We start from the raw sequence: 16563 nt of genomic DNA on the forward strand, positions 1-16563 counted from the left end.
CTGGCGATATTACCTGTCAAACCGTAAGATCATTACCTCAAACAAGAAGCCATACTGAAGTCATAATACATAGGAGTCTTTATATAAAGACGGCAATTTAGAAAATGCGCAACTTCAAATAGTAATGTTAGAACTAGTCCAAGTTTTCCATGCTCGCCTTGAGATAAAACCAAACAAATGGATTGATCTGGAGGACATCCTTTGCCACAGTTGTTTTAGCGTACCGATCATAACAGCATTCTAAAATGATTGTATACATTTATTGTATGTTCTACCATTTCAAATTTTTGTCTAATGTATTTAACCCTTTATTCATTTGTGTTTTGTTTCAGGCTAGCAAATAAGACCAATCCAGAAGTGGGAGTTTCTCCTCAGCTTTACAATTTTGGGATAAATGAGTACTACTTCCTTGGGGTTGGGGGGGTAATATGTGATGAATACGACATCAAAGCTAAAAGCTAAATCCCAAGATTTCTTGGGATTTATATTAATGTAAAAATGGCCCTGTCTCAAGAAGGAATTACTGCCCCGTGTTCAGACACAAATTACCTGAAAGCAGCAGCCTTGGATCCAGCTTTTGCTCTGCTGTAGGTGGAGCCCCATGTGCTGGTCACAAGGCAGAGGTGGCACAATGAGTTAAAGGTAAATATTATTGACTTCATTGCAACATTTTAATAATTTGATCTTAATCTGATCTAACTGACTAACAATAATTACATCTTCCAGTCCAACACAGTCACCAACATCTGTGTAATAAGGGCTCTCTTGTTTCTGCTGTCATCGTTACATGTATTTCTAGAATTGATCCTGCAAAATGCTGGAGGTCATCTTGATGACCCTGAGCTGTGGTGTGACTTAACCCTGGAAGATAAGCAACCAGTAGAAGTAGTAGCAAACAGTAGTGAAACCTGAAGTGTTTTGCACACGCACTGCAGCTGGTTGTTGGAGATGCTTTGAAAGAAACAAAAGTAGTATGTCCTTCTGCTTCCAAGTGATCAAATCTTAGCTTACTTCTGCACACAAGCACTGAAAACGAGATGGAACTCAACACAGAGGCAGGTAAAAGCAGTCCTTCAGTGTGATCACCTAAAGCTTTGTGCTGTTCTTGAACAGGCTGAGCGTAAGGAGCTGTCATTCTCACCACGAGAGTGGAATCTGTTGAAAGAGTTGGTGGACATCTTGAAACCATTTATGGAAGCAATTGATTTGACGTAGGGACAGAATGTCATCACAATCAGTGCAGTTGTTCCATCTGTCTTGTTCCTCAATCACCACATCGAGAATCTGAAACCTCAAGTTAGTTTCCTGAGTGGCCTGGTCAGAAGTCTCCAGACATCCCTGAAAAAAAAGATTTCTTGGGATTTTCATTAATGTGAAAATGGCCCAGTCTCAAGAAGGAATCACTGCCCTGTTTTCAGACACAATCAAGCAGCGGCCTTGGATCCAGCTTTTACTCTGCTGTAGGTGGAGCCCCATGTGCTGGTCACTTGTAACACAAAGGCAGAGGTGGCACAATGAGTTAAAGGTGAATATTATTAAGTTTAATGCAACTTTTTAATCATTTGATCTTAATCTGATCTAATTGACTCACAATGATTACATCTTTTAGTCCAACACTGTCACCAACATCAGTGTAAAAAGGGCTCTCTTGTTTCTGCTGTCATCGTTACATGTATTTCCAGAATTGATCCTGCAAGACGCTGCAGAGACTGAGCTACCTGTGCCTCTGCCTGATGAAGAGGAGCTAGAGGACATTGGAGAAGGAGAGGGACTGTTTGCTGAATACCATAAGAGGCAGAAACGGGATGTAGCAACCATGCCAGGAGTACAGCTAAGTCACTACATTGTAATTGCAGAAGGACAGAATGTCCTTTTGTTGTGGGCACTGAACATGAAAACTCTTCCTTCACTCTTCCGAGTTGCCATCAGAGTCTTGCTAGTGCCTGCATCTAGTGCTCCAGTGGAGCGTGTTTTCAGCAATGGTGGCATCATTCTGCGCCCTCATCGCGCACAAATGACTGACAGACTTTTGGCCAATCTGATCTTTTGCAAATGCAATGCAGTGTAGGGCCTTGACAGAAAAGCATGTTATGTTCATGTGTTTGCCTCCCCCACCCCCTCCTCTAATCTCAGCCGTCCTACACACATACTCAAATGGGACCACACACACAATCGCTCATCTGGCTCTCTCAAACTCTCTCTCTCACACACACACACCAGTCTCTCTATGGATATGTGTAAAAAAAAAATTTGTTAGAATTATTATTATTTATTTTTTTTTGAAAACTTAAAAAATGACTGTTTAGCAAAACTGGATATTTTATGTCAGAGTTTTGGACAATCAGGACTGGGGTGTGATTTTCTTTTATAAAGTGGAGACAAAAGGTCCTAGTTACACTTTAGAAAGTAGGTAAACACTAAATTTTTTTTTTTGTGGTGATATAAGTAAAACTGTTAGGAGGACTATATTTTTGATCCTCACTTCATCCAAGTACATGTTTTGACGGCGAAGGCATGGTATTTAGTTTAAGGATATATTTTAGTTTTGAAACAATCCTTTCAGGTGGAGACAATTACAGAAAGTTGGTTCAGTTTTTCAGACATATTTTGCAATACAAGGTCAACCTCTTCTTGTGCAATATGCTGTGGAGACAAGATAAAGCACTGTTTAGCACTTTTTCAGTAATTTACATTTGTATTTTTTTGTATCTGAGAAATGTTCTTTAATAAAAAAATAATAAATAAAAAAAGATTTGTTAAATAAATACAGATCTTTCAACCATAAATTGTCATGGTTAGAGGAAGGGGGACCCAAATGCATAATGAGTGCAGGGGGTGTTTATTGACAATAATGTGATATGATGTAGGGGTAAGGTGAAACATAGTGCAACGGTGATGAATAGGGTAGCGCTGGGGAATCTTGAATGGAATAGACAGACAATGGAAGAAGTGCTGGTAAGTTCTGGACGAAGGAATCTGTGACCACAGAATCCTTGGAGAACAGGAAACTGAGCCGGGATGCTCAGCCCAGGCAGATGCCGGTGAAGGCTTTGGATGAGGCACTCCTGGAGAGTAGTGGTCTCACCAGTAGTAGCCTGATAGAAGACCAACAGCCAGGGACTCTCAGCAGACAGAGCTGAATAAAAACGCATACACACTTACACATAAAGACCGACTGGGGTAACTAAAAGAAAATAAAAATAAAGCAAAGAAAAATTAAAGCTGTTAAAATTAAAGCAGGTATAAATAAAATAGAATTGAACTTACTGAAATAAAAGGGAAAATAAATCCAATAAAAGAACTAGACACTTAAAGTTACTGATAGCACAAATAAGATAAATATATTAACTCAAACAAACAAAATTGAAAAGGATAAACCAGAAGGGGATGACACTGAAGGTCTACTGAAAAACACAAGCAAACATCAAAGACAAAGACAACTCAATCTCACCAACAACAGCACCGAGAAACAAGCACAGTCAAGTAACATGTAACAAGATGCAACAAGTAACAATGAACTAGCGAAGACATGAGAACCAGGTGTAAACACTGAGGCCCCGTTTACACTAGTGCGTTTTAGTTTTAAAACGCCGTTTTAGAATGAAAACGATCCGCGTCCACACTTGCGTTTTACCCAGCGTTTCTGAACTGCTCTCCGTCCACACCAAAACGCTGAAAACGCACATCACGTGACCACACACACACACTTTGGCAAGCGCTGCAGCCTGTCTACCCAGATGAGAGCTCTGCTAGTCGAACTTCTCATCAAGCATCTCCTGCTGGATCTAATCTCACTATATTTATTAAACGCGATATTTCATTCATCTTGTTGTCTTTATCTAACGACATATTCCCTGACTTTGGTCATTTGAATCTATTACTTGTTCTCAGGTAACGTGTTTTGGCTGAGCGCAAAGTTAAGTTAATGATTAATGTAACCACGTAGCCTACATTCTGTATATTGACTGATCGCTTGCCTTTATTTCCTATAATGTATAAACTTATTGTATGTTATACTTTTATAATGGCCATTATCGATTATTAAAACTGATATTCAGCAAAAGAGAGGGTATGTTTCGTATTTTCACTGAAATTAAAAGGAGGCAGTTGTTATCGGCTCCGTTTTGTTATAAATATCCACACAGTGAAGATGACGCTCATGCAGCATGACGCCTCAACATTTCTGCTGTCTGTTTAGTTGTTAATATTAAAATAAAAATAGGCAGTTCCTTATATCAAGTTTACATTTTATTGTTGAGAAAGTGAAACAACGTAGCCAGGGTAATGTGAATGAAGTTATAAAGTACACTGTTCCCTGTGAAGATTGACGCGTGTCCTCGGTATGTTTTCCATATCAAACTGAGAAGAAGAGATGCAGCCTTGATCAAACTTGCGAAGTCTGAACTTACACGGAGAAGATTCAGGACTGAACTGTGTGTTAGGCTACTTAATATTGAGGAAAATCCCCAATCAGAGAGGCGAATGTCTGCAGCCACGCCTCCGTTTTCAGATGTCTCTGTCTTTCCCCATCCAGACTGAGACGGAGCAGCAGCGTTTCAGAATGAAAACGGCCTCTCCAGCGTTTTCGAAACGCTCCGTTTTCGGCGCTCGAGAACTCCGGCGTAGTGTGGACGGATGGCGTAACCGTAGCAAAACTTATGCGTTTTCAAAGTAAAACGCATTAATGTAAATGGGGCCTGAGACTAACGAGGACTAGATGAGGGCTTAACAAGAGGGCATGGCAGCTGGAAACAAGGAGCTAGGAACAGAGGAGCACATGGTGAACATAAACACAGGCTGAGCCATGTGCTCAGACACAACAAAAACAGACACATGGAAAGATGACAACAAAGAAAAGACAGACAAGGATGAGCTATGGCATACCCAATCTGTATGCATTTTATTTTCTGTTAAAAGTCTTGAAAAGACTCGTAAGTCAAACAGTAGGAGTTCACACTACGCCAGAGTTCTCGAGCGCCGAAAACGGAGCGTTTTGAAAACGCTGGAGAGGCCGTTTTCATTTTAAAACGCTGCTGCTCCGTTTCAGTGTGGATGAGGAAAAACAGAGACATCTGAAAACGGAGGCGGGACTGCTGAGATTCGCTACCTGATTGAGGCTTTTGTGTCATTGCGTATCCTTCCCTTATTCGTCAAGCCCTATCACATGACTATAACACATGGCTCTAACGCTACCGGAAGACAGTACTGTAAACAACAACATGGGCATGGAAATGGGAGCGTTGTTTGCACTGTTGTCTGTTTTAGGCGCCATTGTGCAGTTATTCATTTGTTACGTTTAGTAACAACTCAACCTCATCGTCTGTCCACAAAAATACCTCTCTTGCTTTCTTTGCCATGGCGTTCAATGTTTAACCGGCGTTTGTTGACTAACATTCACAAAATGCCGTGTGAGACACATGCTTTCTGTTTATACTAGAACACGAACGCCTTCACAGTGCGCGAATGTTCACGTGATATATGTTTTTCGTGGCGTAATGTGGACGGAGATATGTTCAGAGACGCTAGGTGAAACGCTAGTGTGGACGCAGATCGTTTTTGATCTAAAACGCTGTTTTAAAACTAAAACGCACTAGTGTAAACGGGGCCTCAGACTTGCCAAACAATAACTTTGTCTCACCTCTGGTGGAGAGTCAACTAGGAATAAGTCGTATAATAACTAATGGCCTGGGTTCATTAAGTGAGCTTGGAAAAAATGACAATATATGATAATGGAGGAGCAACGTAAATCATCATCAGAGTGGAGCACATTGGTGAAACACGGCAGACATGTGAGTTGACCTGTGAGTTGGTGACAGTGCTGGGGATGTTGCCTGGCGCTCAGTGTTTATTAAATTAATGCAAAATTGTGACATTTTATGTTTACAAGAAACATTTTTATGTAAACAAGACTTGGGCAAACTGAATTCTTTTGATCCTTACTTTCATGGGGTTTCATGTACAACAGATGTTTGTCACGGGTAGAAGAAGGAGTGAACTCAAGTGCAGAACACAAAGTATTTATTGAGGAGAAAGTCTTTCCAAACAAAGAAAACCTAGTCTGGTGAGTGCAGTGGAAGTGCCGTGGAAACAGTCCAAAAACATCGGGATACTCGTTCACTGGCAGCCCTGGAAACAAATATGGGGTAACAGACAAATATACACACACCAACGACAACAGACTGACAAACATGAAGGGAAATGATGTGCTATAAATAGGAAAAAAGGGATGAGAAACAGGTGGAGCGAATTAGCTCAAATGACCTGTGACTTCGTGAAAAAGCAGGTAACTGAAGGTAATCTGTAACATAGAACTGGAGGAGAGAGTGAGTACACAAGGTACGGTGACAATGTTACTATGGGTATAGGTAGAGGAAGGATATCAGTAGGTGTGGCTTCCTCGTGGCACAAAATGTTGGACTCTATGATGAATATTAAGGTAAATGTTCACTGGTGCATTGCTTTTTGTATCATTTGTAACAGTAAAGAGTTAATCATTTTAAATATTTATGCACCTTAGGAATGTCAACTAAACGAGTTGTGATGACTGATTTCCCCTTAGTCAGGTATGTGTGTTTAAGTGGTGGTTTAAATAACATGCATTACCCTATACTACAGTGTATTAGTAGGTTTGTAAATTTTATATTGATTAGTGAATTGATGTAAGAGCACATCATTCGCATTCGGTAAGTGTTTTGCATATGGTCGTAATTGGGAGTTTTAACTGATATGATGATTTGTAACCCTGTTTGGCGTGTGTGTGTGTGTGTGTGTGTGTTATAGGATTCTCCCTTCCATTCTGAGAGTTTAATGTGCCCTTTTCCTTTTAGGTTGCTGCTCTGCTACAAAAACTTTGAAGCTACAATCCAAGGTCCAGTCCAATGACTGTGTTGGATGTTTACTGTAATTAGTTTTCTTGTTTGTTTAATGTGCTTGTTCATTTCATTTGAACTAAATAATAATCGTTCATTAACAAAGAACGGCAAATGAAAGAAGCCATTCCATGTGCTGAGCACAACTCTTCCTGTCTACTGCTTTTTCTCTACTCCCTTTTAGGCAGGTCAAAGACTCAAGATATAAAGCGCCCGCAATGATTGGGCTAAGTACTACATGTAGAAATTATATAAAACACTGTGACAGGGGAAAAAAATGTTACACAGCCTTTCCCCCTGACTTCCCATAAAATGCCTTTAGTTTCTCCAACATGGTAAGTATCACATTGACTTGGGTTATCAAGCATTACCACTCTGTAATTGACACTGTCTACCCTTTTTACAATTTTTGCCAGACCTTGCTTTTTTGGAGCTTATTTGGCCATAAACTAATCTGCAGTTCAAGACAGAGGGTGTGTTAGGATGCAAACCAGATCTTCTTCCTCAAAGGACTTTAGTTTTTTAGGTTTATTGTAGCATCTACCTTGTCTCTCTTGTGCTTGGCAGGTCTTTACCATTATTGGTCCAAAAAGCTTTCTGCCTTTCAAGTGTATTGTATGTTATGTGGTTTTAATTAGGAGGTTTAAGGATCGGTCTGCCTAATTGATCCTTCGATTTACGTCCTAATGCAATTTCAGCAGGAGTGAGAGTGATACTTTCCTGCCATTCTGATTTTATGGCACACCTGAACTCATAGTGATTGTCCTGAACATACGATGCCCAGGGTTTGGTTGATCCTCTCATTAAAGTTGGTCTACAGATGGTATACAGGACTGAGTTTTTGAACTACTCCCCATCGTTTCCAAGTTTCATTGAGTAACTGCGCAGTAAATTGAGGGCCACTGTCAAAGACCAAATATGGTGGAGTTCCTCATCGAGTGAACCTTTCTTTTGTGTAAGAAAGCTTGCTTAGCTGTCTCTTATAGAGCTTGCAGGACAAATGAAGTTTCTGAGCTCTCCCAATTTCATCCCAACTGGCTGGCTAATTCGGATCTGCCTTGCTAGGCTGACTGATGGCAGTATGACCTACAACCTCTTGCACCGGAATACCTCTGGATAAGGCATCAGGTACTACATGTTGCACATGACGAGCTAACTGGACAAACCGGTTGTAGCGGGAAAGCCCTCCACATGGAGGTAAGCGGTCAGATGATAAGCGCGGAAAAGGAACAGCATCATACCCCCCATAGTGTTCGTTTAAAAAATGAAATGCAGCTATACGCACCTCCGGCTACATAATTCGAGGTCTCCAGTAACGTCCATGGGACTAGTTTTTCAGAATAAGCCTGTGATACTAGTTCATCTTGACATAAAGCTGGTTCTCTACTAGCTACTGCACAACCTGCCAAGCATGCTGAGTTTGTACCTGTTTGGAAAGGAAAAAGATGAGGATATCATCAAGGTATATGAAGACAAATCTATTCATCATATCCCTCAGCACATGATTGACTAGCATCTGCAAGTGAGCAGGGACATTAGTGAACCTGAAAGGTAAAAGCTGGTATTCAAAATGTTCTATGAGCGGGTTGAATGCTGTCTTCCGTTCATCCTTCTCACGTATCTAAACCAAGTGATGGGCATTGTGGAGGTTCAGTTTAGTAAGAGCCTTGGCTCCCTGCAATAATTCAAAAGCAAAAGATATCAAAGGCAGAGGGTACATGTTCTTAACAGTGATGTCATTGAGACCTCTGTAGTCAATACAAGGATGCAGAGAACTTTGTTTTATTTTTAACCGTGAAGTTCTTTTTAACCCCTATTCCTCTCAGCCCAGCCTGAGAAGAATAGCGGTGAATAAGGTAAGCTTTAAAAGACTCTTGCCTACCTGCCAACTCTGACATTCAACTGAACTTTTGTGCGTTGAGTTCAGTAACACAAGCAAATGTAAACTCAACCTCCTGTGAAGTGCCAGTGTGTTGGCCCAGGAGAATGTCTTGCTGTGTCACTGCATTTCTGACTTGGTGAGCACCTGCTGAATCCATTGCTAGTCAGATCGTTGTCAGGCAAAAAAAAAACAGATTTAATATGCAGGTGAAACAGTATTAATAAATCCTCTAGGAAACCAAAAACACCTCATTCTGAAATTCAAAAGAGAGAAAAAAAAAGTTCATTCAGACAGTGGCAGACAAGACTGGATTAACAGATCTGTGTAACACCCACAAGGTGACAAACTCGTGGAGTGACAAGTGGTTGAGCTTCGTGGCTGGTGCTGCAGAAGAAGGAAGGCAATGGCTGTGGGTGGAGGAATCCGAGCACAGCTAAGATCAGCTGAGCAGTCTTACATCAAGTAGGTGGCCTGACAGGGTAGAAGAGATTCGCAGAGAGGGAGGAACAAAACCAAAACTAAGACCCTTGGAGTCTAGATAGAATGACAAGACACGACAGGACAATACACAGGTCTAGAGCGAGCACATGAAAAACTCACAATAAAGAGCATGTGTTCTGAGAGGAAACATGCAAACAACGCACAAGGACAAATCACAAACAAGCAGGTAAGGACATACTCTTAACACTCACCTTCACACTTTAAAGACAAATTAATTTAGTTTGGCAACTTTGCCTATCATAGTGTACTGTAACAAAGGTCAGTTAGTAACTGAAATGCATGTAAACTTCACTGCAATGTACTCACCTCACCACATGCGTAGACACATAGAGAAGAACTTGACACAACCTTATATTAAGCTTTTTTATTTGTTTTGACGGGGAAAGCTGTCAGTAAACAGAACACATATACAATTATAAATACATTCTTTTATCAAATACAATTCCCCAGAAAAAAAGGGCAGAAGGAAGATAAAGGACAGGGACTCGAGCCCCTTCTGTAACCTTGTGTTGGCCCTTACACTTTGTGGCCTTCTAATATGAAAAAACAGTAAATAAAAATGCATTCAATCATTTTGGACTATGTTTGCGCACAGTTAGCATTGTTTTACAACACAACTACAAAATTGTCATTATGTTAGGGAGTATCTCACCAGATGACTCTATAAGGTTTAAAAGTGAAGTTTGTAAGTTTGACACCCAGTGGTTGAACTTGGTATTGAACCCCTTTTTCAAAACACCCCCAGGCACAGGTTGCCAGATTGATGACGCTAACTAGAGGGAGCCTGACTATTGAGCCTAAAGGCTGATTTAAGTTGTGTTCTAAATAAAAGAAACCACCATTTTACATGACATTTATTGCTATACTACAGAAAGTAGCAGCAGATAGTTTACCTTACATCTTTAAAAAAATGTTTGAAATTGAACTTTATAACTGTGCAAGCCAACATCTATCAGTGATTCAGCATGTACATTTATTAATGTTAAAGAGGTTTAATATGTATTAATTCGAGTATATCTTACCATTTCTTTGGAGTTCAGTAAGTGCACTATTCTGTGCTTCTAAATAGCTGTATTTAAATTCCTGTCGTGTTTCTTTTGGTGCAGTCAAATGGCTTTTCACTCTATATATCCTCATGTAGCGTGTTTTTAGGACATGGGGTTATAATGTAATCTGCACACCTAATGTTTACGTTTGTAATACTTATATGCTGATTAATAACCTCTGAATTTGCTTCTCATTTGAGAGGCTGTAAACATACTGTCCACCAGAGGTTGCATTTTTGTCATGGACACACACTTCAGTCAGAGCTTTCCTGACTGAATGAATGAAAATCTCGAGTTGCTAAAATATAATTGGCTAAACTAACTATGGGCAGGTTAAAGGGACCAAAAGAAAGTAAAACATTCCGGCACAAAATGGCCATTTTCAAATCAGAATATCTGACTTTACCATTATTTTTTAGACAGACAAAAATTTTCATAAATATCTGCAAACACATTATGGTATTTTTATGCTTTAGATGTGTCAAAAGCTCACAAACAGCACCTTTGAATGATAATGAACACAATGCAACACAGAAATGCATCCACACACAACGACAGCGAGGGCAAACAGGACAGGGAACTCCTCAAACAGTGCCAACAGCGTGCTTTTATAATTGGCGCCGCCCCTCTCACAGCTGCACCTGATGTCTGCTCATGTGGAGAGAGAAAAAGAGGCTGTTTCTCACTATGCGTTCTTCAGCGATCTTGCGTCCTCGTGTTTTCGTGTAACGTCATCATCAGCTGCCAAAGTTCAGTTCCAATAGCTATGTTTCCATCCAAAAATGCGATTAACTGGATTTTCACATAAAAGACATGCGAATAAACATGCGTTTCTATCCAACTATATCATTTTAGAATGACCAAAACAATATTTTGGATATTTTATAATGTGCTCAGACTGCTGGTTTATCCATTCACACATATTTATATCATCACATGATCTCTTATAAAAGAATCACATGACTTTTTTTAATGCACATGCTGAAATTTATGCGGTAAAAGTGTTTCCATCGCAGTTTATGCGCTTCTTTTCTTATTAAATAAAAAGCTTGTAATACTCAGTTATGCGCATACATTTTTATGCACATTTTCAAAAATTATTCGCATCTTGCCGTTTCCATTAACCGTTTTTTTATGCGCATATCCAAAATGTGCATAAAAATAGGTAAATGGAAACAGCTATTGTATGGCTTTGGTTGTAATTTTCAGTCATAGGGCTCAAAAGAAGCAATTTAAGTCTTTAATATGGTATTGAAATCCACACTGTGAAATGGTAGAAAGTCTACAAACATGTCTACAATCATGCCAACACCACTTTTCTTTGTTGCTGCATCAGTAAGGAGAACATGCCACAAAGAATTTTGTATTTGAAGGCCACCTATGATGAAATTTATCTTTTGTAAGCTGTTTGGACAGAATTGTGTTGGTATAGTATGTCCACAGTCACACTGGAGTGGTAGAAACGCAGTAAGTCTACTTTTTTAAATTTCCTGGCATTGAAATAGGATCCAAATCCCAGTGGTTTTGAGGCCCACCCCAACGTGACATATGAGTGCGATTTCCCCACAGGTGCCATTTTTCTATCATAACATGTATACACATGTCCATAGAATGTTTGTTTGCAAATAAACTGGATTTACCATTTTTTTTCCAACTCTCTGATTTTCATAAATTTTATAAGTTTAAAACATTTTTAAAACCGAACATTTTTGTAATAAAGTCAGTAAAATCACTGTGAAATTCTTCACCGCTATAGGAATCACGGCCGCATGGTGTCAGTAAATGCTAATATGTGTGTGTGTGTATGTGTGTGTGTGTGTGTGTGTGTGTGTGTGTGTACTACAAAGGGCATTTGTGTGTGACTCATCATTTCAGAAAGGCTTAAATAAACTCCACCACAAATACATCACATAAACTTAATTGGTATTTTTGACTAATTAGCTGTATTTAAGCTTTATCTTTGTCTTTCCCTATCACTGACTGCTGTTTATCTGCTGTAAAGCAGGAGAAGCAGACAAGCTCGTCGAAACAATGGGCGTGGAGCAGCAGCTCATTTGCATTTAAAGCCACAGGCTACAAAAAGAGCTACACTGTACTCGGGCACCAAAATGGGCAGATTTTGGAGGCTACAATAAGTTATCAGATAGGTATTTTGAGCTAAAACTTTACAGACACATTATGTAGACACCAAAGGCTTATCTTATATCTGGTAAAAGGGGAAAAATAGATGCCCTTTAACAGAAGTATAATACACATCTAAACATAAACAGCTTGGCTAAAACAAGGTAAAAGTGAGGTTTCAGTTAAAGTCTAATAAAGTGGAGGAACTATGACGTCAATTTGTATTCAAAAACCCGGAAGCGAGTTAGCATTTTAGCAGTTCTCGGTTCCCTTGTCCCAAAGTCAATAGGTTTTTTCAATGGAATTTCAGCTAAATCGCTTAAATAAGATTTGTGGCTAACACAAACTCAAGATACTTTCATGTTTTGTTCTACGACATAAAACACATACGTTACATCACACTCCTGATTTTTTAAAATCAGTTATGCTTTTTTAAAAAGACGTTCTTAAAGAAAAAAAAAAAAGCTAAATGGGACTACAGGCGGTGTCGGAGACATTATACGTCATCAAGCTGAATAGGTCTGAAATGCAGCCCACTTGCATTGACATTTGGATTTGTCTGTTATTTAAGTATTTTCTTGAATAGTTTTTTATTGTTTGTAGTATTTTTTCTAGTTGGGGATTTATATTGTGTGTTGATAATGCCTTCACTTGTAAAGACTGTTAAGACAGATTCATTTGTTGATCATTTATTTTAATTAAACGATTCTATGAAGATACTGCTTGCCAGTGCAGCCTGTCTCTTTTCTGATCACAGTGATGCAAACATGTGATTAAATGTGTAAAAATACATGCATATTAACTGTCATTTTAACGTGATCAATTGCTTTTTTCATATATTTTTTTCTTTATCTGAACGTGTTTAACTCTGTCATAACAGCAATATTTACACTCCTTAAAATTTAGCATATGTGACTGTATAGGCTGCTTTTTGCTGTACTTTGTGACAAAAAAAAGAATATTAAATGTTGTTCTTGTTGTTAAATGACGAAGCTTGCAGGCATTTGATAGTCCCTCACGCCTCTTTTCTGTCATCTGTTACTATGGGAAGTGGGCTGTGTGCTGATTCTTACAATATAATATCACTTTTGTACAATAAACTTTTTACGTTCTTACAATATAATATCACGTTCTTACAATATATCACGTTTGTACAATATACTTTTCACATCCTTACAATATAATATCATGTTCTTATAATATAATATCACATTTGTACAATATACTTTTCACGTTCTTACAATATAATATCACATTCTTACAATATAATATCATGTTTGTACAATATAATTATCATGTTATTACGTGAAAACTTTATTGCTTAGGCTACGTTTACCTGGTGCGATCAAAGCATGAGAAAATGTCTCGTTTTACAGAATTAATTAAGTTCTATTTTATGCTTGGATTGAGACATGGGGAAATTTTGCAGCTACTGATTGTGATTACTAGACCCAGTAATAAAACAGTTAGTGACGTTATGATATATACTCCATCGCAAGAATATTTGCATGTCTGCCATTGTGACATTATCTGTTCCCAGATTGGAGCGAATCCAGGAAGGTGTCCCAAGCCTCTTTTCAACTTCTGCTATGAAATAACCAGCAATGATTTTGGGATCACTGTTTGTTGAAAAGGCATGAAGCCAAATCATAGCTCTCAACAACCCATCAATGGCTCCATTTATACAGATTCCAAAGGGCTTCAGTTTGTCGTAGGAGTCGCCGTGGTATGGCGGCAAATCAATGCCAATATTAATCGAGCGCAGCGGTGATGTTTGCGCGCGAGGAGAAGTGAACCGTGAGCAGATTACAGGTCTGCACGCGAGAAAACTACAGCTCGCGAGCGCACAGGGGATCTTCACGCGCGCGCTCAACTGATCCAGCGCGAGAAGTCTGTGCGCACGTATGGCGGCAAATAACGTGATAATTATATTGTACAAACATGATATTATATTGTAAGAAAGTGATAATTATATTGCACAAACGTGATATATTGTAAGAACGTGATAATTATATTGTACAAACGTGATATTATATTGTAAGAATGTGAAAAGTATATTGTACAAACGTGATAAAGCTCAGATTTTTTTTTTTACCTGGGTGGCAGCACATTTTTACATACAGTTTTAAACTTTTACAGCAACCGTAAAGCAAAACAACATGTATTTTATGGAGCTAGATTTGTTTCTTTATTATTCAATCAAAAATATTTAGTTTTAAAGAAAAATTAAGTATGTAGTAATTAAAAAATTAAAGATTTCAAATAAAAAACACGTTTAATTAAAAAACTTATGTCAATGTAAATAAAATATTTTGGATTGCAAAAAATAAACAATTGACCTATTATGCAGTTACCACAATTTTCATTGCACACTCATTAATTTTGCTCTCTTTTCTTCTGTCTTTTATTGCATGGAAGCTAATGGTGAGCAGCAGGTCTTCTTTAATGTTAAGTTAACTGAAACTTTATAATAACTTGTTTATTACCATCCACATTTCCCATCTGATTATGTTACGACTGCTAGTATTAAACTCTAGTCAGTGATATTTTTGAATTTTCTCGATTAACTAACAATATGCCAGTGTATTTGGGAAAATATACATTGATGTACAGTTTAAGTCAGGCTTTTTGTCTGTAGATGATGGCCAGGTATACATTAGGTCTTCAAACAGACTGGGAAACATTATCGGCAGCCCGTTGCTCTTAGTTTCCTCTCAAGAGCTACTGTCTCTTTGAACTGGAGCATCATATTCATTCTCCAATGTTAGAAAATGTAATAACTCAGTGTATGTGTATTTCATTACAAACGCGACAAATATTTATTTAGTATATTTCGTTTGGCATATGAATGTTAGTTCATACATTAGTTAACTTGAATTAATAATAAACAGCATATCTGTTAAGCAATAATTAATCTTTGTTAATGTTAACTAAACATATTAATGCATTAGTTAAAAAAGTATGATGAACGAGTTTGTTTGGCATAAACTGTTAACGTTAACTTAGTCATGTTCTATTGTATCTCCTTGTATTAACAGCTTGATGTAATTAGCCAATGATGTTAGCCAATAATGTATTTGTTCACTGACTAGATAACATAACTAAATAAACAACATTTATTCAGTAAAACGATTTTTTTTTTTACGGAAACTTATACAAATAGTAATGTTACTTAATGCAGCAAATACTGAACAACTCACATTGTTCAACAGGCATGTTATTTATGTTTGTAGACTTTTTACTAACATGATTTATCTCTAGCAAAGCATTAGTTAAAGGATTTAGGAACATTGTTGTAAAGTGTACACTACTTCAACACGTTACATTTGTAAACAGACTTACCACTAACCCAACATTATAACGTTTGAGGTTACAGAAGTAACCCTTCGTTCCCCAAGGAGGGGAACGGAAGTGCTATACAGTGGATTTGATCTTGAAAAAATCCACGTATAGGGGAGGATTCGGTTCAGAAGCTGCTTGTCTGAAAGAGTATTGAACGGGCCAATGAATGCAATGAATTAGCAGCGTAAGCTTGCGCAGGTGTGCTTCATTGCCAATTATCCCAGCATATAAGCACACCTGGAGCGAGCAAACGCCATCCTTTTAAGCTGAAGAGACTTTCAAACAGCTAAGGGACAGTCATTATGGCGACGGAGTATAGCACTTCTGTTCCCCTCCTCGGGGAACGAAGGGGTACTTCTGTAACCTCAAACGTTCCCCTTCGGTTGGGGAACTTCAGTGCTATACAGTGGATTTGATCTTGGAAAATCCACGTATGGGAGAACTATGGAAAGCGCCATAATGACTGCACCTTACCAACGCCCCCGATGAGGGGATAGTCAAGCAAGCGTGACGCACCCACATCATGGGAGGCGCGGTCCTCCAACGTGTCCCTGGCAATAATTTATCCTACTTCAACAGAAGTTTTACGGATTCAGATATATTTTTTGGGAAGTCGTGAGCGTCTAGATAATTCTAGGGAGTACGTTGGGAAGCGTGCAGTCCCGATAGGGAGGACGCTGCGGAGGCCATCCGCTACCCAAGGGGGGAGAAAGATGGCAGAATTTACATATGGACTAGCCCTAAGAAGGGGGAGTGCACATAGAAGTGTGGTTAGCGGAGAGGGAAGACAAAGGTCCACCCA

General features: G+C 38.8%; 1 long non-coding RNA gene and 1 pseudogene across 3 annotated transcripts in view; both read left to right on the forward strand.

Moving 5' to 3' along the window:
* Positions 1-16563, forward strand: part of LOC147840776 (uncharacterized) — a 1215461-nt gene that overhangs the window by 31962 nt on the left and 1166936 nt on the right. The gene's annotated exons all lie outside the window — the stretch shown is intronic.
* On the forward strand, positions 499-2765 carry LOC147840777 (uncharacterized; annotated as a pseudogene). The gene is made up of 3 exons (XR_015506985.1): positions 499-587; positions 881-1525; positions 1610-2765. The product of XR_015506985.1 is annotated as an uncharacterized LOC147840777 (transcript).

The sequence above is a fragment of the Danio rerio genome, chromosome 14 (assembly GCF_052040795.2).
Source record: "Danio rerio strain M-AB ecotype USA chromosome 14, GRCz13ab, whole genome shotgun sequence".
Classification (NCBI taxonomy): Eukaryota; Metazoa; Chordata; class Actinopteri; order Cypriniformes; family Danionidae; genus Danio; species Danio rerio.